Below are 26,026 nucleotides of genomic sequence, written 5' to 3'. Positions count from 1 at the left end.
AATTTCAAAATCCCTTAATTATTTCCCATTAGGCTACATCTTATATTTCCTTTAATACTGTTCTCAAATTTCCATTTCCTTAATTTTTTTCCAATTATTTTATTTTTGTTTATTGTGGCCCTGATTCACTTTTCCTTATCTATTGTCACCAGTATTATCAACCCACTGCTATTGTAATTTATTCATTTAACTGTTCATCCCTTCTTTCTTTTTTTTTCCTTAGACATATTTTGGTAATCTGCAAAATCCTGCAAATCACTTTGGAAGGCACCTACTTCTCACTAGAATGCATTTTAAAAGAGTTTGTAAAAAGAATGCATTATAAATAAAATGCAACATTATTTATATTCTTTTTCCTAATTTAGTGCGGGCACCAGCTGCTGTTCTTGTGAATAGAGTTATTAGGAAGTTAGAAGTGTCAGCATATAAAAAAGCAAGAAATGTCAATAGGAAGATATTTTTAAATCATCTAAGAGACCCAGGCATAAAAAAAACCAACCAAAAACCCCAAAAACTGAAATAGATTTCCAGCTATCCTAAATAATAGACATTCAAGCCACTATCTAAATTTTTAGAATTTTGGGGAATAATTAATTATTTAAAGGAAGCCTGTACTTGATGAGTTATCTAATAACATGCTAAAATAATTTCTAAAGGAGTTGTTTTTCACCTCCTATCATTAATTTAGTTGCAGCTGTCTCCCTCCTTTATAATATTCAAACACTAATGCTTTTCCTCTAAGTTCTATGTTTATAGGGATGACTTTTGTTTTCAGGAATATTGTCTCATTTGTGACAAGAAAAGAGAATATATCCAAGAATATTCTGTTCATGCATAGCACATCAATCTTTCCTTGTTTTATGGTTACTACTTGTGCTTCTAGAAAGTAAACCATTACCAGACATTTCAGAATAAAAATATAATTTCTATTTTAAATCATTGCCAAAATGTCTTTCAGTCATCAAGTTTTGTCTTCATAAAAGGCTTGCAGGTTTACTGAAAACCTAAAATTTCACGCTATTCATTGAAGTGCTTTTGAGAAAGACAATATCCTGAAGGTATAAATCCAATTACATAGTTTCCATGATATTAGCATAGTTAAAGTTATTTTTATTCCCGAGGGGATAATTTTTTACATTTCTGGAAAAGGAAAATCATGAAACAGTAAAATTTAAAATGAAGTAAGAAGGCAGCCAATTTCAGATACTTCTATTCTGGAAAATCTCATAGCTCTAGCCAAAATCTGTGATAGTTTCAATAGGATCAGATGGAATTTCTGATTGTTCCAAATTTGTATTTAACTGCTTTTTCATATGTAATTTTTACTTCCTTAGCACAAATTGATCAGTGCATTAGGTATAAAGTAGAACATGATAATATGTTATTCCAAAGGGAAATTTTCTAGGAATTAGGAAAAACTAAACACCAGGACAGATCAATTGTAAGAGATCAAACAAACCATTCTGATCTAAAAAAATGCTCATTAAGCTCTCCAAGATTCAAACATAATTCTCTTTCATATAGTTTTTTTGCATTCATATCTGGAAGGCCAGGTATTGGGATCCTACTGAAAGGCATGTGATGGAGAAGACTTTGAAAGGAAAAATTTAAAAAAACATACCAAGCTAAACTGATACCTGATTAATTTTTGATAAGTATCAAAATACAACTCCTCTTTCAATGCAGAGAAAAGAGTACATAATATAGAAAATTGATAACTATTCTTTAAGCTTACTGTAGATAACAGTGTGGTTCCATCTGAGCGTCCTCTTCCACTGGCTAAACAGCTGCAATTCATTTGACTTTTCCTCATAAGACATGTTTTCTACAACCTTCACAGTCTTTGCTGCCCTTCTCTGGCATGAGAATACATGAGTTTTTTTACAGAAATGCAGAATAAAACCCCAAGATTCAGCTGGACAATAAGAGCTTAATATCTTTTGAAGAAAAATAAATGCAAGAGATGAAAACAAGCCATATAGGCCATTTATATTTTAGACACAGAAAATGAGAATAACTTAAGATAAACTTCATATACATGCAATGCAAATTCCAATATCTAGTCTAGTCTATATTGTTTTTTATTTAATTTAATGGCGTGAATAAGGCTTTTCAGGATTAATTCTATAAATGCTATCTGAGGTATCTTAAGATGAAGCACATTACGGCTAGATCCAATTACAGCTCATGTGGTAGCTGATTATGATTATTGTACGAGACAGTACAACTGACCATTGTCCAAATAGCTTTAGGAATGGACCATTACCATAGTAATCTTTGTGTAAGAATATCTCCATTCTTAACAATACATCCGTGAAATCTATTATAGACACATATGGTAGGTTTTGAACATATTATCAGTTCAAAATTAGACTACAGATATTTCTGAGGCTGTGTTGAGAGAATGCTATCAGTCACCAATAAGTTTTTGGAAAAAAAAAAGCTATAGAAATTCTCTGTGTACAAAACATTTTATTGTTTGTTAACAAAAACCTCATCTTTGGATCTGAAACACATCAAAATGCAGGGTTTTTTGCAAGATCCGATTTTGGATTAATTTTATTGTTTTTACAAATCAACCAAAACTATTATTCATGCACTAAAATTGATAATTTATGATTTATTTTTCTGTAAAAGGGAGAAAAAAGCAAGGAAAAACTGTACTTCTTTGGAATCTCTGAAAAACTCAAGAGGAATAGTTTTAGATGAAAGTAATTTCAAGAATTTTTTTTTTTTTCAGAAATTAAACTTGAGATAGAACAGACAATGTTTCATTTTATCCTACAAAATTGTGACATTTTAATAATTATGAGAACATGCTGACTATGACTCATTGTGAGGGTTTTCTTTATGTGCTAAAGCTCTTTCTTTCCTCACAGTTTATAAAGCCATTAATCAGCTCTTGAGCCGCTGCTTTTAAGTTTAGTCCGTCTCAGAAAAATATGTCATATAATTTAAAAGAACATGATGGCTACAGATATGTAAATGAGTAACCTGGACATTGTATATTAGGACAGACAGAAATTATTGCCTCCAGGCAATTTTAAACAAAGATGCGACCAAATCCAGACATGAGAGGAAAGGAGAGAAACCCTCAACTTTTCTAAAAGGTATTTAAACTCCAGATCTACAGATCAACCAATTGATCAGAGATCAGCACACATCTAAATTTCTCCATGAAGTACATCAAATTTACTCATTTTTCATATACATATCTATTCAATTTCTCTTAAGTGTAATCTTAATTTTTTTGCAGTACTTAGTTATTTTTAAGGGAAAATATTCTGTAATAAAATTTGGACCCCTATTGAATCATAGGGGTTAACACAACTATTTAATGATGCAAATGTTCTCAAACAAATTTGATGCCCTACTTAAATGTAGATTTTAATATCAGTGTTTAAATCAAAATCTATCTCAAAATACCTGTAGAAGCAGCAGAAATTATAATGCAGTGGTTTATAACAGATAATATAGAAGTTTATAATTTAGAAAGCCAGGAGAGAAATTCATTTGTTAGTGTCCTTTGCCCTACTTTAAGGAACACATATTACAGTCTCCTTCATGCAAACTTATCAAGATCCATATTTAAGCTGACTTCCCTGTTAGAAGAATGTTTTAAAATCTCACTTTTCCTATAGTCAAAAATTTCAAATAATTTTTCATTCTGAACTGATTTGTATGTAATTTACTTGCCTTTGCTATACATGTACACAAAATAAGCAGGTACTTTGGTCAGTACATTCTCAGGGGAAATAAAAACTCAGACAAATCTGCCTACACCAAAACCCTAGAAAGTCTTTTTGATGCTGAAGGAGAGGCATGAAGAACAAATTATCAAGTTAGCATGCATGTTTCCATGCAGCCTTTTCGTACCATCTCATCTGCTTTGTGTCACTGGCAGCCAGAAACTAAGACAAGCTATCCCTTTTTCTGAGAGAATGTTAAGCATAATAATATGTTCTTTCTGTAGGAATATGTGACTCCTGCTGCAGCAAATGTTGCCAATGCATGAGACAATATGTTGAGATTATTATTTATTTTATCATATGATTGCCATATTCAGAAAAAATCCCGACGAGGTACTATATTACTTTTCTTTAGTTCACTTGGATGAATAGTTCACTAATCATGTATCACAAATTATTATTGGCAGCGTGATGACCAATTTTGCAAAGTTAATTTATACAATACTATATTTGCTTTTGTAGTGCTGCTCTAGTTCTTTCCTTTTCTCTCAGAGAAAGCTCTTTTGAAATGAAGTTTTAGTAACATCAAAGCACCTTGTTCATCATGAAATAATTTTGCAAATTAATAAATCATTCAGCGGTAATCACTGTCTTTATAATGGGTTTTCTTAAAAATGGACAATTGAAACACATTTCAAAGTATTGAGTGTGAGTCTCAGAACATATTACTATTTTGATTGTTCCAAATGTTCTTAATTTTAAACTTAATGAGGATAGAACTGAATCACTAAAGTAACAAATTAATCAGCTGATAACTTGTTCAGTTAGAATGATCTTCCTTAGAGAAAAAGTGTCAAAAATTTCAATCAACTGAATATATGTTTTGTAGATTGAAGGTTAGTAACTCCAGGAAATATGACAGGTTTTATAGTCTGCTATTTGCATTGGCTTCCTAAATGTCCAGAACTTTTGGCAATAAAATGTAGAGTTATTCTGTGATAGATACAGTTTTGTAACATCACTGTCACATTAACATTACAGCTCTTCTGAACCACCAATTCTTAAGGACAAGTCTCAGTCAATACGTAAAGAGTTAATTGGAATTGGGAGTGTTTGGAGTGTAAATTTCATCCTGAAAGTTAGGTTGCAGATTATGTAAAGCTATAGAGACTTAAAAACCAAAAAACTATTTTTGTTTTTAACTCTGCTTTTCCAGAGGCATACTTGTTTGTCATCCCAAAATTTTTCTGAACATAGTGGAAGGAAGCAAAGTGGAGACCACCCCAGCCACTCCCAAAGTATGGACTCAGGCTTCAGAGAGAACACATGTTCAAGAGGCCAAATCAAATTAGACAACTTTCCCAGAGTCAAGGAAGAAGAACAGAAATCAAAGTTAAGTACTCCCCTTAAGGGTACAGAAGAACAGTGTGCTCTGAGCACTGGTGAAAAGAATGAAAAGAATAAATGTTTTAAGTCTGAGGGAAGTTTAGATTTAATAGATTTGAAACACTGAAATCTTGTGACACTCTAGAAGTGAAATATGACAAAATTTTCTCACTGGGTATACAGTTTTCAAAGGTCAGCTGACGGTAAGCTCTTGACACTCAATTGTCTGCTTTTTTTTGTCATGCAGTAGAAAATCAAAATTTTCAGTGATGTAGAGGTTAAATTACTTAGTAATCAAAGTACATGAAAATGTTCACTGAGAGAATGTTGGAAAAAAAGGTAATATATATGACTGAACCATCTTGATAACAAGAGACCCTTGATCCTGAAAAAAATATTCCAGAAATAATATCCTTGAAAGGAGGAAAGGACAGTGAAAATGGGTTCTGATTAATGTAATAGAAGAGATGTCTGCCTACTACTTGGTTTATTGTAGTAGAACTAGCTCCAGATATTGGGAACATCTAAAGCACATGCCAATTCAGTATAGTAAAAAAAGACTGATCCAGAAACACAGGAAAGACAAACATGTCTTTTTTTCTGTCAACCCCCATTGTGATATCACTCCCTAGAATGTAACTACTCAAGAATAAATGAAGTGTGTCCCTGAACTTTTACTGGTAAGATTAAAATAAAATAAAATAAAATAAAATAATAAAATAGCAAGTTGCTGTAGCTTAAATGTAATTATACTGCATAATAATTATAATATATACAATTTATTATTTGTAATAATTTGATAATTACATATAATATATGTGTGTATAATATACATATTATTGTAATAGATATACACAATAGTGTCACATGATATATAAAATACATATTATTTACATATAGTCATATGTATTTTATAATAATGTATAATGATGTGTTATATTTTTATGCAAAATCATGTTACAAACTAATTTTTTATAACCAAATGACTATATCATGAGAAACTTAAATTATATTTAAAGTGCTTATATCCTGATTAGAATAACAGAGGTATATCATGGAATACAAGTTTCACTAAAGTGGGTAAGGGTAAAATATTGCACTTGAAAAAATTTCCAGTGGACCTGGAAATAATCTAGGAAAAACAAGCAACCAAAATTCTTGAGGATACTGTGAACTAAGGTTAGCAATCCCTGCTAGGCTTACTCAGTTTTAATTTCCACAGAAATGCCACATGCTGCATTTTGGAACACAATCTCTCGTCCCTGAATTATCTGGTTTCTTTGCTCTTCATTTATTTTGGCTTAGACTAGTCCAGTGTATGGTTCTTGATAAATTAGAGGTCTGGGCAATCACCAACAGTATGAACTCCTTCACCCAGAGGGTGGCTGGGCACTGGAACAGGGTCCCCAGGGAAGTGGTCACAGCACCAAGCCTGACACAGTTCAGGAAGCTTTTGGACAATGCTGTTAGGCACATGGTGTGAGTATTGTGGCTGTTCTGTGCAGGGCCAGGAGTTGGAGTCAATGATCTTTTTGAGTCCCTTCCAACCCAGGATATTCTGTGATTCTATAATTATATGATTCCTCTAAAGTTTAGTTTTCATTTCAAAGAAGAACAGCTGAAGGAGTCCCCTGTTACAAATACCAGAGCTAATAAAACTGCCTGCCTTATAAATGAATTGTCAGTTTCAAAAAGACCTTTAATATTCTGTGCATCTTGACAGGAACTGACTGCTACCTTATTCTCCCTTCAATTTCTGACAGAGTCATAAAAGGAATTTCAATGAACATGATTGTGGGCACTAGGATAAATATTTATGTTTTAAATGTAAGAGTTTGGTCAATTGGTTTTATTCTATTTGGGGCTTTTAATGCTCAAATTGGATACTAATATCACTGTTGACTTTTCCTTTTTGATATGTTATTCTATACTTGATTTACTAGTGTCCTGTTACTCTTGATCCATAACAGTAAAGCTGGATGTGACAGCAATAAAGAGCAGCCAGAGGAAAAACTGGTTCATATTTCAAGCAAATTTAATTGCCACTAACAGCTGGAAACCAGAAAATGCACATATTTCTAATAATGAATTAAAAATTAAATAAATTTAAAAATTTCCTTATATTTTGAGGCTATAAGCAATTCATTATCTTAAAAAGAATAAATTAAGAGAATTCTCTATGGATACTTTATGAATACTTTGAAAATCTTTTTAGTATGGATACTATATGAATACTTTTGAAAATCTTTTTTAGTCTATGGGTTTTAAATAGGGCTGAAGTTAACAGAGTGCATGGAAACCATTTTAGAGTGATTTTTTTTTTTTTTAGTTCATTGCCACTGCTTTCTCCACTAGTGAGAGTACTTCCGTTTTTCAGGGCTATAAGGACAGAACTATAGTGAAAATGCAGAAAGAAATGAAGAACCTCTTCAAAAAAGAAGGAAGCATATGAGAGGTTTTTCTCAAAGAGTGATTCTCTGCAATGTTACATACTATAGCGCAACTACACAGCTCATACTGAGCAGCTGTCATCCCTACTGAGGAAGAAACAGAGAAAGAAAAAAGAAAACGTAATGAAAATTAATATGATCAGAAATTAAAATTAGATCTATGAACTACTAAGTTGCAGAAAAAATTCCATATACATAAAAGACTCTATTTTAATTGACCCTTGTTAGATGTAATTGTTCATAAAAGTAGATACATGTGTAACAGCTTTAACTCCTGACCACATCAAGTGTTTATGGAGACAGTAGATGCTCACAGATGGTCTCAGCTCATGAGTAACTGCATAAACTCTTTGGGGATCCATTCTCTCCAAGGTATTAGAAATTAATATGGAAAAGAACGTGGATTGCTATTCTTAACTTGTGGTCTTTGCAAACTAAATACACCAAAAATTTTACATCTTTCTTACCATTTTACTTCTGCTTTTTACTGATCTTGAGTTTACAAATTCATGCCTAGTATGTGAGAACTTTGTTGCTAGCTTTCTTTTTTCCTTTTTTCTTTTTATTTTTTTCACTTGAAAATTCATTTATCACTCAGTGCACTGGACCATCATAAAAGTATACTGAATTACAATGTAAAAAGGTTTGATTAACACCAACCTTCTTACCAGCTGTAGCAGGCAGCTGATTAATATCTACAGTTGTTGCATACCATAGTTTTTTCAGTGCAAACCTATATGAACCACAAGCTAGAGCATTTCTCCCATGCTTTGTAATACTAAAATAAATTAAATTAAAAGTGAAATATAGTAAGCATACCAGTATTTAAAAAGTAGTACCAGTTTCCTTATTAGTGACCTGGTTGCTTACAGAAATGACAGATAATAATTTGAAAAAAAAATCCACTCAAAGATTATTTTCATACCCTGAATGAATATGCAAAAGTGCAATCAGAACATTTCTTGTGTGCCTCTAAATATAAGAATGCTTCCCATAGAGGTGGGAATACAGTCTTACAAAATATCCTTGAGGTCTGATTTTTTGCAAATAAAACACAAATTGTCTCTCAGCATAGAGAAGAGCCAATTAGCTGTATTTTAGAGATGCTTTCAAGATATTTTAATTTTTGCTAACTTTGTCAAATGCTCTTTTTGTAAAACAGCCTGATTGCAGTTCCAGCTAAGGTTGAGATAGATGTTTCCTTCAAGACATTTTTGACAGACATTTTGAAGAAGAAATCTTCTTTATTTATCACTATAACTAATCACAGATTAGTAAGAAGTTAGGACACTTACAGGAGAACACAAGTGTTACTGGTGAGAGTTTTTATTTGGAATCTTACATATAGTAACCAAAGAAGTGTCCATTTCACAACTAAAAATCCTTAACATGGAAAGCTGCTCTGATACTCCACATGATTCCAGGATACCAATACAAGCTTTGCTACCTGCACCCACTGGATCTCTCTGATTTTCTGTGCCTGGTACAGCTCATCCCTTTCTTTTCCCCATTCACAGATAAGATGTATAATGATACAACATTCATTATATACCCTTCACCATGTTTGTGGCCCTCTTTTGGAGGGCCACTCTCCAACAGATGGATTTTTTTTTTTTTAATATTGTGGTGCCAAACACTACACACAATACTCGAGGTGAGGCAGCATGAGTGTGGAGTAGAGCAGAACAATCCTCTCCTTCACCCAGCCAACAACGACACCAGGACATGGTCAGCCCTTGCTGCCACGGCACACTGCTGACTTACATTCCACATTCCTCAGTCTGTAAATACTTTCAGGATAACCCCACCCCAGGTGCAAAATCTGGCACTTGTCTTTGGTAATTGCCAAGCCCTCTAATTTTCTTGATATTAGGCTCAGCCATTCTGACAGGCTAGATCATGAGCTGATTGGGTCTGTGCTCTAACGTGGTAGTGTTATTCTTATGATCTGTGATAAAATATTCAAGATACAACCCAAGCTTGGTCAAAATATCTTTGTTCTGTTTCTCAGGAAGTGTTTTTATAGACTTCAATTGTCGCATACAAAATTCCTTATTCTTTTGTGATGTTTTCTTCTGCTTTAAGTGTTTTTGTCTATATATTTTTTTTTAATCTAGATTTTTCTCTGTTAATTCAATACTGCTAAATTATTGATGGCTTTATCTTTCTGATTCATTATCTGCAACAGAGTCAGAGAACAGTAGTGTCCAAGTGAATTAACTATGGTCAGCTTAATTTTAAAAGACTGTAGAGCTCTCCTACAACTCTATTTCAAGAATTAAGACAAAACACTGATTCACAGTAAGTGGCTGTTGAACACACAGAAAAGAACCTGTACCAGGAATACAAAAAAGGAAAAACTGTAAAGTATTGACAAGTTTCACAGCCAGAGCTCAACTGAAAAGTTTTTTTGAGACATCTAAAATTCCTACATTACTTTTATTAAATTATTACTTCACTTATATTTTTAGATCTTTAGTGTTGCAACAGAGTCCCACACTTAAGACACTTTCCCTGCAGTAGTAATATTTGTTTTTTAATTGACTTCTGCTTTTCTCAAGGATATTCCACTTTTGAAAACTGGACTGGCTCAGGATTTCTACAGACAGCTTGTAGAGTACCTTTGCCTTTATGACTGTGAACATCTAAGTAATGACCACATATTTATTTTATGTAGATGGCACCATTTTCTTTATATATGTCATTTTTAAAAAGGTTAGAAATGGTTCTCTGAAAACAGAGGCAGAACATCTATCCAAGTAAGTTAGTTGGTAGATGGTATGAAGGATGACAAATCTTCAAGGATCTTCCATCTTGGACTTCTCAGTCTATGTCCATGTCAGCAAAATAGGGTAAATGTCATTTACTCAGTGCTAAGCCTATTAATGGCTATCTCTAAGTGGCAAAATACTTGTTATCTTGAAATAGAACATGTTTTACTTTCAAGAGAGAATCCTTTGTAGCACTAAAAAAAAAAAAAAAAAAAAAAGCAGGTAAATGCACAAAAGCATTAAGATACACTCTAAAAATTCACCTTTTCAAGAGCAATAGAAAGAAGTGAGCCCAGAGACAAACTTCCATGAAACAGAAGAATGCTTCATTTAAGAATCAAAGCTTAGCAAATGCCATGCAAGGAGCCTATTACTGCCGTTCCAAGTGGTTTGTGCAACAGGAAGCATCCTTGATTTCATAGAATATTCTTAGCTGGAAGGGACCCACAAAAATCATTGAGTACCACTCAAACTAAATAGCCCTTAAAAGGGGCTATCCCTAAAAACGATCTAACCCACAACTTTGGTGTTGTCAACAACATACTGTAACCAACTGAGCTAATCTCAGGGTATGTAGTCCTTCCTTATGCATTATTTAACATCTATCAAGTCATTGCAAACATCATACTGCCTTTGTCATCACAGGTATGCCTGTGTGTATGCAACTTTCTTCAGAGGTGAAGATACAATACTAGCTATAAATCAATGCCCAGTGTCAGGAAAAAAAAACCCCACAAACAAAACAATTGGTTGAAATTAATTTAGAAATTAATTGGCACCTTCTAAGTCATTACAGCTTCCTAATAGGTCAGTGCAGTTGAGTCTGTTATGGCCTGTGATGGCCCATCAGCAGAGATGACCATCTTCAGGCTAGTGTGAGTGTACTTCCCCATCAGGGGAATTATCACAGTTGAGTTCACCTGTGTAAGGACAGGGAAGCAGTTCCCACAGCTTGCAGGGTTTGCCTCTATTATCATTTTTGTATATTTGAATTTACTTGGTTCTTTTCTGTATTTTTTAAAACTATTTTTTTACTTTGTCTTTTTTGGATTGTTTTCCCATTAAAGTTTGACTGTTTACCCTGCATTACAGTACACCTTCATAACAAGCTCCCATGGCTCCAATCTGCACAAAAAGGTTAAAATATTAAAGATGTTCTCTATTTGCTTCTGACAAGATTCTGAGTTTAAACTTATTTCAGGGTTAAGTGCTTAAGACTGGTAAATAATAAACCTTTCTGAATGCTTACTATCTTCTCCCCATGTACCCCTGCCCCTTTTCCCAAGAAAGAGCAAAAAGGTATGAGGATGTCCAGTACTAAATTTTAACTTCTCCCTTGATATTTTTGGATGATATTAATGTACGATGAAACAGATGTAAATGGCTCAGGAATTATATTAAGGGGAAAACTGGGAAAATATTCCAAGCTGTAACACTCAAGTCCGTAACAGTTTTCTAAGTAAGGGAGTTAGGACAAAGAACTAAAAGTTTTAAAGATTGTTCCCCAAAAATTTATCAAACTGATTATTTGTCAATGCAGAAGTGATACTGCAGATACTATATTCAGCTTGTAATGGGTGATTGACTTTTCTTAATTCTGAGGGCATAATGAAGGAAGAGTTGAATTATGGTTTTGTATCAATATTTTTAATATTATATTTCTATCTCAAAATGTATACTTCAGGGTCTCCCAAATGTAAAATAACGATTTTCCTTCCTGACTACCAACACCCTACCACCTTCAAATTTAAAATGGGGAAAATATGAAAAGGAAAATTGTCTTTTGAAGTATTAGAGTTTTCCACAGCTGAACCCCAGAGAAACCATGTTAATGATTCCAGCAGAATTACAGTTCTGTTGTTGTTTAGAAATGTGTTTTATTCAGCTGTAAATGAGAGTATGAGAAAGACATTAAGGAACAAATTTTATTCAGTTCAAGTTGTCAAGAAAATAAGATATGTTTTGATTTTGTGATTTGCCATTATCACACAATGTAGTCTATTCTAGAAGGAATGAAGAACAAGGAAAATGTTTTAATGTCTTCTAGTTTATAGTATGAAACTAGAATTTTCTCCATAAAGAATGAAGGAAGTCCTGGCTTCAGGAAAGAAATTCCTTATGAACCTGGATGGGAAACCCTAGCAGCTCTAGAATTCCAAGTTTTCTTGATACATCATTGAGAAATGTAATGTCTAAAATAGCACACTGACTAGGGGAAGTTACTTTTGTGAAGTAAGTGTTACACACGTTTGGCTCAGACCCAAACACCTCAAAACATGTAATGAATGCAAACTTCTGCTAAAACTACCTGTTGTTATCCATTGTGCCTCAGAGTAAGAGTTCAACTTTTCTGGATCATGTGGAAACAAGCAACACCCCGCTGTTTGAATACTCTTTAAATGACTGGATGCAATAATGGTGGTTTTGTTCCTTCTTCATTGTGTGGTTTATTAATAAGAACCAAGTAGCAGAGGCAAGGTATTGGGATAGATGGACCTTGATTCTCCCTCCATGCTCCTAAAACTAATTTTCAGCAGAGATTTTTTTGTAGGGCTTACTTACTGTTTCAAATAATGTGTACCAAATGGCATAAACACACCAGTTCAGTGCCTTTTCTTGTTCAAAATAAAGATATTGGCAATTTTTGACAGTATTGAAGCTCGTGCAACAAGGAACTCTCTAGTGTTGAATTAGAATCTCAAAAAATAAAAACTGTAGGGTATTTTTGTAAAATTTGGATTAAAGAATCAGTATAGAGCTTCATTTATCAGCAATATTGTAAAACTTTTAGATACCTAAACTTCTCTCTGTAAATTTGGATTCTCTTAGGAAGAGTTGCTTAAATAGCTTGTGCCTATTCACACAAAGGAGCAGACAGTGGTAATTACAATTAAGCCTGTTCTAGTAACATGCAGATACTTGTCACAAAGCTCATGTAAAAATGGACAGTAAAAAAAACAGGCTGGAATTAATAATTAATTGCATAGGGCTCAGAAGACTTACTGTGAATTCTTCTCTTTGTGCCAAATAGCTACTAAAAGTCCTGCATGCTGTTATTAGTAATCTGCAAGCTGTTCTGGTGTTTTCCAAATGTTTGTGATTCCCAGATATGTTTCTGATCTGCAAAGTCCAGTGAAATTGATACTTTTTAAAAATGTCAAATTTGAAATAACTCAGAAACCTCTTTCTTTAATATGTTGCAACTCCATTCCCAAACCTACAAGCAGTATGCCTATGTAGTTACCTTTTCCCCTACACTTTTTTTTTTTTACTTCAAGGGTTTTTTTTTTTTTGTGAATTTTGAAAAATGTTGATGTTAACTCTCCTGTCTCTATACTTTAGTACCTCAAACTACCATAATTTGGTGTATCTTCTCAGATGTCGGTTTTCTTCCTATGTTGACTTGTACAAAATTTTAGTCACTGAATCAAATCCACTTTATATGTGTGGCTAGAGGATTGCATGACAGTCAAGAAAACTGAGCCAGTAAAATAAAAAACTTTTCAGTAATCCATTAATATTTTAAAATTTCAATTTTATTGGAATAATTTTTATATATGCCTCTATTTTATTTTTTAACTGAACTTCAGAATGATTAAAAAAAAATTGTAGATGATGAAATCTAAAAATAAATATTTTCATAAACTTTCTGTATTGTATGGTGCTTCTTCCTGCCTGAAACAGTTCCTGTAAATCAATTATTATTTTAATGACTGGATAATTGGAAGATAAGTATTAATGAATTGTTGCACGTTATCAAAACTGTATTATTAGTACATTCTTAAGTTTATTCATAAATCTCTGCCAGAGACCCAAGTTCTGAACCATGGAACTATCTATATTTTCTAGTTGCACTATTACCAATTTGTTACTGTTTATTAGAAACATTCATATATGGAAAAACCTAAATCATTTGCTATGTCTGAAGATACGGCTGTTTCCAATGAACAAATAATTTTCATCTCACCAAATTTTTCATTGCTCTATCAATTTACTGCAGCATTCATTGTGAATAATAGACTAGTTTTTTTCAGATTCTTTGCTAAATTGGGCAAGATTGGCTTAAATTAATCTCCCTAGTCAAATTATTATGTCTGTATCTTAAGTCTTAGCAGAGTGGCTGCCGAAGAAATTACTGTTCCAGACCCATTTCATGTGACAAACTAAGCAAAAGAATGGCAAATAAGTAGTCTGATGCATTGGTCTTTTTTTTTTTTTTCCCAGATGTATTATAATACACTAAAAAAGGACCTTTAGATAATGATTGTCAAATAAAGTATCTGCCATTTATGATAACCTACCATGATTAACAGTTGTAGTTAAAACATTACACATTAAAATGCAGAAAAGAACTTCAATAACAGTTATAAATCCAAATTACCAGAACTCTTGAAGATCATCTTCAGTCAAGGTTGTTTTTTATTTTAGGAATAGAAGATATATCACTGCGTCTGTTTCATGAATACACCACATCAGTTCTTCTACTGAAAAAAAAAAAAATCTGTTTAAAAAATATTAAATTAATGAAAATACCAAAAATTATTCAAACTTCCATTTAAAACTTAAACCAGTCACAAGCCAATTAGTTCAGTCAATGAGAAACAAAACTCCTTTTTTAATACTTTTAGCATTATAAAGTTCCAGATAAACCAGCCAGTTATCATTAAAATATCAGCCAAAACATGTAACAGCTGGAGCTCATTTCACACTAACATTACTCAGGCATTTTGCTTAAAGCAGTTTCCTAAACTCCCTAATAACAGAGATATTGGCAGATAACAACTTAGGTCATGACTTAGGTGTTTATATCTTTCCAGTGATTACAGAGGAAAGCAAATAAGCAAAGTAGCTTAGACGAGAGGTTTAACTTTTGCTGGTTAATGCTAGGCAAGATTAATATTTTTTCCATTATCTACCATTTTTTTCCTCAGATATTTCTTTCTAGCAAACGTATTACATTAGATATGACTTTGTACTTTCTATGTGCTTGAGGTATTGGCACAGTGATATAGAGTGGTACATTGTCTTCTGCTGCCTTCTGAAAATTATAAATTCTTTCACAAAACAGTCTAGAGTAAGATGCTGGAGTAGCTACTCCCAATGGAGTTATATCAGTTTCAAATATCAAGGGATTTTTTTAGTATTAAACTAATTTGGAAACATATTAGCCATTCCAGAACAAGCCAAGCAGCATGGTAAAAAGCTTCTCAAAGCCAAATTAGCTAATGCCTGAATTAACAGTTATAGAGCACTCTCAGCATGGTACTAATTAGTGCTGCCTAAATCACCCACATACATCTATTGTAATTTTAACTGATGCTACACTAGCAAGAGCTACAGTTCCTTCAAAGCTATTTGAATGGTGTCTATTCTGCATTTTTCAGTACAGAAATGCCCACAGGCACACATATTAGAATCTAGATTGAACCTAAAAGAGGGGTGAGCTCAGAAGCTTTCTACTGAACTAAGCAAACTCCTTCTTTAGTTTCTATTCTGAAAGGCTGTGCAGCCTTGCTATGCTGGTCTGTCACTAGGAGATCTTTCTGCTTTGAAAACACTGTTTACATTTAAGTCAATTTTATCCCTTCCAGAGTTTTCCCAGACAAAGGTACTGCAACACTTCAGATGCCCTCGGGGATCTCCAATTCTAATTATTTACGTGAGAGAGATTTTAAGACTCTAAGAAAGATTTTACATCTCTAAGGAAAGTATATTGTAAGGATATTAAATGCAATGCTGAGAGACTTCAAAAGAGTTCCCATCAAGCGAGACTTGTTTCAGTCAAACTAAAGTGGAAAAAGCTGGAATTTTAACTTTAACTCTGGGAGCTCTTGCTTTTGCCTATTTTTGCTTGGATCCTTAATTTTACTTGTATCCCATGATTTAGTATTTTATTCAGGCTCCAAGTAATGAAAAGCATTTGGACCTTAAATCTCATCAACATATCCAGTAAAAAGCTATTAAATTCTGAATATTTCAAATATCAAATAATTTAGGAGACTTAAGTGCTTTTAAATATTTAAATGTGAATAGCTAAAAATACATTTTTTAGGTTTAAGGCAAACTGTCCCACAACTGAATTATTTTCCATGTCTAACTCTTAATCCACTTGTTCTTTTTTTACAAAATATTTCATTTTGGCTATTGTATAGACATAAGCATATAGTTCTGAAACTTGTTAGAGAAATTAATTTGTTTATCAAGCTTCTTTGGGGTGGGATGACCAGGGGGTAAACCATTTGCAATATACTCAGACTAGATGTATTTTTAAAATATTGAGAAAAAAAAAATAAAGCTGTTTGAATAATTTTTTTAAAATAAAAATTGTCAGGGTTCAACAGCAAGATGTTTTTCTAAATAGCTGTATTCCAGACCTATCTTCACAGACTTGAACCTTTAATTGCAAAAAATCCACAAACAAGCCCCCATCCAACCAAACAGTATCCCACAATCCACACACACACAAAACCAAAAAAACCCAGACAAACAAACCAATCAACCAAACAAAATAAAAGAGGACAAAACCAAACCAAAACCAACAAAATACAAAGCAAAGGAAAGCACCCTTTTCAAGGCCATGTAAACATATTTTTGATGTCAACTGTCTTAATGAAATTGCTGATTCTGGGTCTGCAGACAAAATATGTACTTCAGAGTCACTGAGATAAGTATCTATAGATATCAAAAGTGAAGAATAGATGTTCGAGCACAGGAAATTCCCGCTTATGTTGACGCAATACATGAATGTATAAAAATACTGTTAGCACTTTTTGAGTCCATAACAGGTTACAGTGCTCCCTCTGTAATGTCATTCTGGGAATTTTGTAGATAAATGGGGGAGAACAACTTGGAGATTAAATTCATACCAAGAGCTCTAGCAACATCAGTAGGTCTCCTGTAGTGTGTTGTGTAAGAAATACATAGGTACTTCAGTCTACTCATCTTAAAATGACATGCATTATTAATTCTTATTCTCCAGACAGTTTATAAAGGTGATTTAACAATCTTGCCATGCTATGCATCATAATTTTTAGTTTACCAAATAATTGCATTAAATATAACAGGGACAAAAACGTTAATTTTTATGTATGTTCTCATTGTGTCTGTCAAATACTATTCCAGAAATTTTCACTGTATCAGACTGAGATTCTTTGCAATGTGTTTGTTAGTGGATAGTCAGACAAAAATTTTCAAAGGTCACCATTATCTTTCCACATATTTTTACTGCATTTTTCCTCTGTTAATTTGTTAGAGGTCATATTTTTAAAAGTACATTTACATTCCCTTCTTTTCAGAAAGTAAGATTTTTTTTTCTGCAGTAAACCAGGGGAAGAAAAGAGATTTTCCTTCATGGCTACATTTAATTTCTTTTTTCTTTTTTCTTTTTTTTTTTTTTTTTCTCAAGTAATAAGAGAAAAAGGATTTATTTAATGGAGGGTAATATCAGCATCATATCAGTGGAGATGTTCCCAGAGATATCAAAGCTGGGGGTGGGTAGCACAGACTGAGGAGACTCATTCCTTAGTATGACTGCATACCACTGACAAATCAGAGCCATTTACCAGTCAGGAATATTACATACCAGCTTTTGTTACTCACAGATTATAAGATTTCAATGTCTCTGAACCTGTATTTTCAGTACTTTTAGTCACTTTGTGATTTCTACATAAAGATATTTACTTCTATTCTGTTTGTCTTTCTTTTATGTAGAAATTATATATAGTGGATCAGAGGACAGTAGGCAGTTTTAATAATGCCTCAGATAATACATCTCTGAGTGATGAAATGAAATAGCAGCCATGTGAGGCATCTGAATGAACATCATGGCCACATGCACCACCCTATAAGGTTTTCTCAGTGTTGTTCTCACAGTCTTGAGTGAACCTTTCAGAGTCTATATGGACAATAGTATAATGATGGTTTCTACTTCTATTCAGTACTCTTTAAAGGCCAAACTAGCAAAATTTTAATGTAGCAAAAATGTATTTGTTTTTAATTGAAGAAAAATAATTTCCTGCCTTTAAATGTGATGTTAGTTTCTCCAAGTATGGTACAATAAAAGGACATTTCATAAAGGTAAGAATACAGCTTAATCTGATAAAAGACTTTAGATAACAGGCTCTTCAACTCACGCTTCAACTCTACAATCTTACTGCTATTCAGGCAAACCTAGCCTTTCAGTCAATGAACTAGTCAGAATTTTTTAATGCAGATGAAGTTTTGCAGATTTTCAGTAAAACTCTTCCCAAGCAAGTGTAAACAGTTTCTCATTCCTTGTTTTCACTTGCAAGCAAGTTGCCCTTTGAGCACCAGCAGAGGAAAATCCAAGTTTCTTTTAGGCTTTAGAAAATGAAGTAAGTTGGTTTCACTTAATTTCATTTTTGTTACCTTAAACTGAGATACCTATTCTGACTGAGATACTATAACCTCTCTCTGCAATCAGTGGTAGCTGATAAACTTTCCCATGCTGTCCTGGAAAAGAGTCTATGAAAGCCTTAGACTTTCCGCTTATAAAGACATGTCAAAATCTTAGTTCAATCTGCTTGAAGAATAAATTTATGCTTCTGTTTGGTCTTTATTAATCTTTAACTATATTTCAGTAACCTTTGGTGCTTATTTATGTTCCTAAATAAGAATACTTTCTTTAGGCAGTATTAAAAAAAATTACATGTATAGTTTAACCACTGAAAATTATTTCCCAAAATGCTACACTCTCTTCATGCACAGTAAAGTATGTGTTAAAGTTCATGTACTTCATTAAAAATGACCAGGAGCATAACTTTGTTCCTTTTTTCTGAAAACTGCTTTTAATGTGATGCAGATTCTTTTCCTTATTATCTCTTTCAGAGTGGGCACTTCAGGATACATACAAAATGTGCTATTCCAGAGGGGCAGATGTCCTGCTTTTCTCAAGCCTTCCTTATGAAAACAACACTTAATGATAGCTAAAGGTTTTCATTAGTGGGTAAACCACATTAATGAGGTCATTTTCTTCCCTGCATTTAACCCTGAAATAACAACACTGAGAACAGAATCAATTTGACTAAGGCTATCAGTTCAGTGACGGAAGAAGAAAACATGTTTGTCCTGAATCTCATTCTAAGTCTCTAAACTAGGCTGATTCCAAAAAGGAAAATGTAGGACAGTCACAAATACTATTTGAGTCTCTGTCTTACTTTCAAATATTTCTTTACAGAATAGTGGTCATTTTTGCAATAAGAATCACATGCCAACAGAGATACAAAGTGAGAAAAATATCTGTAATTGTTGCAAGCACATATCCTGAGCAGTTCCCTGAATGGGGCTTTTTTGAGAGGTTTGCCTCTTGCCTTAAGAACTGCTGATATGTAATAGAATTTTCTAAGGAAGAGGCTACAGGAGATGTAAGATTTTAAGTAATTCTCTCATGTATATCAAACTTTTTTCTGTAATTCTAAGGTCTTTTTGGGGTTCATTCCTCATAAAAATGCATACTTTCCCAATGCGTTTGAGTTTGTTGTTTTGTTGGGGGTTGGGTGGTTTTTTTTGGTTTATGCAGTCTGCAGTTGCAATGTAATATAGACAAAACAGAAGCTGAAGAAAAGTTCCAATTTTCTGTTAAACTGCTATGTCCTAATGCTTTGTGGTTAACCATACACCTCTAAAGTATCTTGAAGAAAGTATCTCTTTCATAGTTTCCTAACAATTCTGTGCACAAAGTAACAAAAATAAACTCTGGTTTCTGCTTCTTTAATAACCTTTCAGCTCTGAATTCAAGCTAAGTTTAAAGATAAGTACTTTCAATACTTGAGAATTTCACCAGCAGAAGTTGAAGAGTGAGTGGCTATAACTAAGTCAAGGGAAGACTATTTCATATGTATCAATTCCACATACTGTGTTGATGAAAGGTATTTTTTCATACCATTTTCTTTCTTCGAAGAATCTTTCTGTCTGTTTAATCAAAGGATAGAGGTGGTGTTTTCCCAGATCTTACAAAAGATTTACCAAGAGTTCTCCAACCTCACATTTCTCATGGGAGCCCTCAGACTTCTCATATATCTCTAGGTAAATATCTGTCCATGTTTGTTTTGTCATTATGAGGCTTTTAAGTTTAAAAGTTTCCATTAATGACTTGATTTATATGTTCCCAAAATTTTTTTAACAATTACACATCTGAGAACTGTGGCCTGTATAAGTATTTTCTTAAAAAAACAAAGAAGTCTCTAACCTCATGATTTTCTTGGAAATATCTTGAGATGTAGTGTAACTAACAGAGATGGTACCACTTCTCAAAGAATCCCATTAATCTTTTATAATTAAAAGTGTTGAGAAGTTAAATGCAGTTGTCGTTTTCATATGTTTCTTAAATAATTCTTTTCACCTCAAAGTGCTTCACAATCTGAGCCTACTTCATTCATCACAAAATAAGGATATTTCAAAATCAACTTCTATTTTAAACAAATAGAAATATCAGACATACTTGAAGATAGAACTTGAAACAACCTTTTTAAAAGAACATAAATTTCTGCAATACTTTTGCAACAGAAAAAGGATATTCACTTGTAAAATGATAAGAGATGTGAAAAAGTATGCTAAGTATCAGTATCTTTCAATTATTTCCTATAAACTAGAAAGCATTGATAGGTGTATCTTTACCATTTATTGATTACTTGGTATAACAAAGCTGTTCTATGTCTAGATAAACTGTATTATTTTTTTCTATGGATTAACATACGGTGCTGCAAAATGACCACCAAAGAGAAAAAAAATTCTGATCTATGAGTTCTTCATGTTTCAGGGATTTTCTCCCCAAACTGTGTATGAGGAGAGAGAACTGCTCTAATTCAAGTTCTAGTTATCAAAGAGGGGATAGTATGCTAGAAAGTTAATATGCCTACTTCCCTACAGTTGTCAGGGAAATTAATTAATTTTAAAATAAATTAAAAAATTAAACCCAAGCTTTTATGATGGTATTTAACTACATGTAGTAGGTCAACAAGTAGCAGGTTGTCTTTTAAATTTACTTTTGCTCCAAACCAGTTTACAATATTTATTAGGGAGAGGATTACATCAGTACTGCATAAGATTTAGCCTAAAGATTCACATAGATTTTCAGCCTAATTGGGGTTTTTTTTGTGTTGTCTCTCTTTCATATTTACTCATACACAACACTATACAGACAAATATTTAATATTGTGAATTCTGGAAATTACCTGCTACGTAAAACTGATTTGGTTTTTCAGGTGGTATCTAAGAGAAACAATTAGTTCATGACTAGAAAAGACTATCTGGGGGTTCTTTGCTTGGTTTTGGTTTTTAAAGTCAATTCTGCATATTTTATACTTGCAAAAAGTGCTGTCATCATGTATTTCATAGCAGTTCCCATGGAAACTCTGTTGCATTCCTTTGTGTTTCTGTTTTGGTTTTTGATTAAATGTAGTAACAGCTGGTGGTCATCCCTCAAGTTAAATTAAATTAAGAGTTCATTGATTTTACTGCCCTCATAGTATTTTTCTCTCTCAAACATTGACCTTCTATCCGTATATTGGCTAAGAAGCACATCATACTGAAGGACATCTGTATAATCCCCTAGGCAGTCTTTTTTGCCATCTGAGCAAGATACACAAAGGAACATTAAATTATTTGTGGGACATGTGGAAATAAACTGAGCATTGACAATTTCATTGTGAGAGGGGTGAACTGGTACCTAAGAAAAAGATATGGGCTTTTCATGTGGCCAAGCATAAATCAATCAGCTTGGGTACAACATGAACTTCAACAAATGCTTAGATATATGTTATTTTTGCTCAAATAATATTACAAAAACTTATTTAAGTTGCCATGGGAAAAACAGTCTTTATACCAGGATTATCACTTCATTTCATTTATTTCCAACTGACATAAATGTTTATTTATGATCTCAGGTACTGAAAAATGAAAGAAAACAACCCTAGGAAAAAACCCTACCTTTTGTGCTTGTTTCTTAGGGTTTCTCCAGTCCACCACATTCCTTCCCTCTTTTCTAGCTTCAATTTCCCTTGCTTTTGTAGCACAATACATGCAATCTTTCCCACACATTTTTGGAGAGGCATTGGGCAATGCAAGAGATTGAGGTCAGTGCACAGCACTTTTCTTTCTGGTGCCCTTTGCATCTTACTCTTTTCCTCCACTGTTCATCACTTCTTAATTATTTTCTGTGCTCCAGTGTGGAGCACTCATGGGGTGCTGTACACTTCAGGTTACCCTGCCTTGGTAAGGTATGGGCCCCAGTCCCTCTGGGCTTGTCAGTACCCCAGTCCCTCCACAAGCTGCATTCTCTGTAGGTCTGTTTCTTCCCTGCTGTGGGATCATTCCTGGACCCAGTCCTCCAGGGCCATCTGTGATCCAGCATGGGTTCCCATGGACAGTGCCTCCTCTGCCAAACATCAACTCCTTCCAAGAGTGTATTTTCCAGCATGTCTCCATCGATGTCCCCTTCATATTCCTCTTCCATTTCATTTCTGCAGACAGGCCTTTTCACATTTCTCCTCACATGTCCTGTTTTTGTATCTTCCTGTGTCTTCTCTCACATCTCCTACTGCTTCCCCCTTTCTGTGGTCTCATGTGCATCCTGCACCCGCGTTTACCACCCTTTCTCATACGTGTCTGAGCCAGTGTACTGTGTACTTCTCTAACAGGCTGATTTTGCTGCATCCAGTGGGACAATATGTGTCACTGGGATTCCCTTGCTTTCTAAAATAATTTGTGGTAACATTTTTGTCCCTCTTCAGATGCTCTCCTAAAAATAAGAAACTCAATGGGTAAAAAAGCTGAAGACCTTGGAATCTGGAAATGAGCAGAAGTCTGGGCATTTCTAAGTCATAACCATGCCAGTCTAAATAAAATTCATAGTGAAGCAAACTTCATTTTCATACATATGGTCAATATTGGTTCCAGATGCCTTCTACAATCTCCTGTGACACCTCTAAAACAACATCTTGCAGTATTCTTTGCTACTTGGCCCTTATCTTCTCGCCCTTTCAACTCAGAGGTAGAACTCGAGTAGATAGAGCAGCCTGCAAAAATTAGGGATCCTAATTTTGAACTATTATGAATTAATTTATTTATGATACAGATATTTTTTCTGTCATTCCTGACACATATCTGTGCACATGGATTTGCAAAAAGTGTAGTTTGTAAGGAAATACCTGCAAGAACCTGGTAAAACTGAAAAATAAATGCTATTTATTTTTTTATTTAAATGCTATCGGTGCCATTTTGGCAAGTGAGGAGTTTGCACGATGTCTCCCACACTCCAAGCAATGGAAATTTTTTTTAATGTAAAATTATATAAACTTTCATTTGCTAATCCCCAACTGACTTTCTATCAATCACTCATATAGTGAGTATAATAACTTCTATTATTTTTTTTCTTGGTCTAATTATGCTATTTTGAATCCCACTGTCAAACATTTTAGGCATAATTCAGGGCATAATTCATTTCTATCTCTCTTCTCTCACCCCCATCTTTCCTGCAGATTAACACCAAAGCAAAAAATCAGTGGGAACAAGAAGAGCTAGGCAATTTTGTTAGGCGTGTTATAACTTCTTTACAGGCATCACGACACTCCAGAGGAATGAACTCATGACCTTTTACTCTGCTTATTAAAGGAACATCTTTATTACTGGCCGTAATATCAGACTATAAAGTAAGGGTATAAATTCCATACACCAAGAGATAATATCAGGTCTTATATTCACAGAAGACTAGATTAAGCTGAGGGTGACATTATTTACTACAGTGAGGTCTGAAGATCTTTTACAGAAAAAAAAGTGTACTTTCACTCTCTCCCCTCTTGCACGTAAGCGCTCCATGCACACATGACACGACAGGCGGAAATTACTTGTGGATGTTCATTTGCATGTTCACAATTTATTATTTACTGTGTCTCTGGCTGACTCAGGTAAAAATATTACTAAAATTATAATAATATTCATTGCAACCATTGCTTAATTGTAGTCAACTAGCTTTTTGCAAAGGTATGCTTATTGACTATGAGAATCAATCAGAAAAGATGCTTTTTTTCTCTCCAAATTTTACCTGGTTTCTAAAAATCTAGTAGGATTACATGGGTAACATATACTATGAAAAGAAAATTTTAAAAGTAGATATATAATCTGAAAAAAAAGCTTAAGTTTAATTTGCAGTAATGATGTTTTATTCTTTTCAGATAATCTTTCTCTTTCAAGGTGATATGTTAAAAACAGTTTTACCCTGTTGGAAACAAAAACAAAATTTTATTCTATTTTCTGTACAGGAAAACAGGCCAGACACATGCTAAGTACCAAGATCATTGCTGCCCTAAAATTTATTTTTTGAAATTATATTTATATTCAAACAGATTATATAATTTTTTACATGAAAGAGAGATCCTTCTGCAGACATGTCTTTGATATATTTGACTTCCTTGGATTATAAGGGTGTAGATGTACTTTTAGAAGTGGAGAGCAATAATAAAGGTAAGGTGTCTGTTCTGAATTCTCTACTTTGAAGTTTTACTTATTAAACCAGAGAATTTACACACCTATCCTATTATCAGTGGAGAGATAAGTGGCAACATACACAGGTTTAAAAATTATATTAATAATATTTAAATATTATTAATATTTAAATGAATATGTATGGAAATGTTGCTTGTGTGGATATGCATGTTTGATTTTTTAAAAATAATCAACTATGTCAGTATATCAATATAAAAAGCATAAAAGCCTTAAACCTATTATTGTCACTGCTTCTTTCCTTGGCAACTACAGCCATGAGAACTAAACCTCCCTCCACTCTATCACAATTTTTCTCCAGAATTTTTTCTCTTCCATTTCAATGATTTATTTTTCCCCAAAATAGCTTAAATGGAATTAAAAAAAAAAAAAAGACTTATTGTTGCATGTGGTGAAAAGACTCTGCCACTCACTCTCCTCAAAATATTGAGGATTCTGTACTATAGTTGTCAGTGAGGATTGTATAAAGCTTCTTAATTTAATCTTTGCTCTTTGTCCATGAAAATGCTTAGAAAACTCCTACTGATGCTACAGATATAACAGTCTACCTGTGCAAGTCACATAAAAAAGGACCGGGAGTCCCAGAACTATTGGTGATTACATCTATCTCATGTCCCTTTCAAATAGATTTCCATGCTATTTTTCATAGTTACCAGATACTGTTTTAGATGCACAGATGCCCAAGCTTCTGCATGTCTTCTACATGTAAGCAGTTACTAGACACCCACAGGTAGACTGGAGGTGAGCACTCGATTCAATTGTGTCACCATGATCCTGTCCACTGGATATCTGTCAGGGTTTTGGTGTCTTTCTCTAATAGAGAGACTAATAATTTCTCTCTTTCTCTCTTTTTCTTTTTTCTTTATTCTACTTCTCTAATAATTTCTCATCTTGATCTCACTCTAGTCTATGTGAATATTTCTTCAGTATCTATAATCTGCAGCTGTATAAACCACACATGGGACAAGCAAGCTTTAGGAACACTATGCTATATTCGTCCATGAATGCTGCCATTGTGCTCTGAAAACATCATAGCCTGAGACTTAGAGATGCTGTGTATTTATCTTTCTAATTTGAAAAAATAGTCTTATATTGTAATAGCTGGTTTTGCATCTGTTAAAGAGCACAGAAACAGAACAAAAAGGATTTATCCCTATACCAAGGAAATGTTAAGAAAAAAAGTAAACAAAAGAAAAGAAAGAATTCTTAAATA

The 26,026-nt window shown here is 33.5% G+C and overlaps 1 long non-coding RNA gene across 5 annotated transcripts in view; it reads right to left on the bottom strand.

Annotated features, from left to right (window-relative positions):
- Positions 1 to 26,026, bottom strand: part of LOC140684319 (uncharacterized) — a 73,565-nt gene that overhangs the window by 17,122 nt on the left and 30,417 nt on the right. For 3 of the 5 annotated variants that reach the window (XR_012056446.1, XR_012056444.1, XR_012056445.1), the window contains 2 exons: positions 14,678 to 14,780; positions 8,750 to 10,490 (listed from right to left, as the gene is read on the bottom strand). This is a non-coding gene — a long non-coding RNA (uncharacterized lncRNA). Of the gene's footprint in view, positions 1 to 8,749; positions 10,491 to 10,677; positions 13,417 to 14,677; positions 14,781 to 26,026 lie in introns of those variants that run through there. The other 2 variants (XR_012056447.1, XR_012056448.1) reach the window with 2 other exon arrangements.

The sequence above is a fragment of the Taeniopygia guttata genome, chromosome 5 (genome assembly GCF_048771995.1).
Source record: "Taeniopygia guttata chromosome 5, bTaeGut7.mat, whole genome shotgun sequence".
NCBI classification, from domain to species: Eukaryota; Metazoa; Chordata; class Aves; order Passeriformes; family Estrildidae; genus Taeniopygia; species Taeniopygia guttata.
This window is presented reverse-complemented; position numbering and strand designations above follow the sequence as displayed.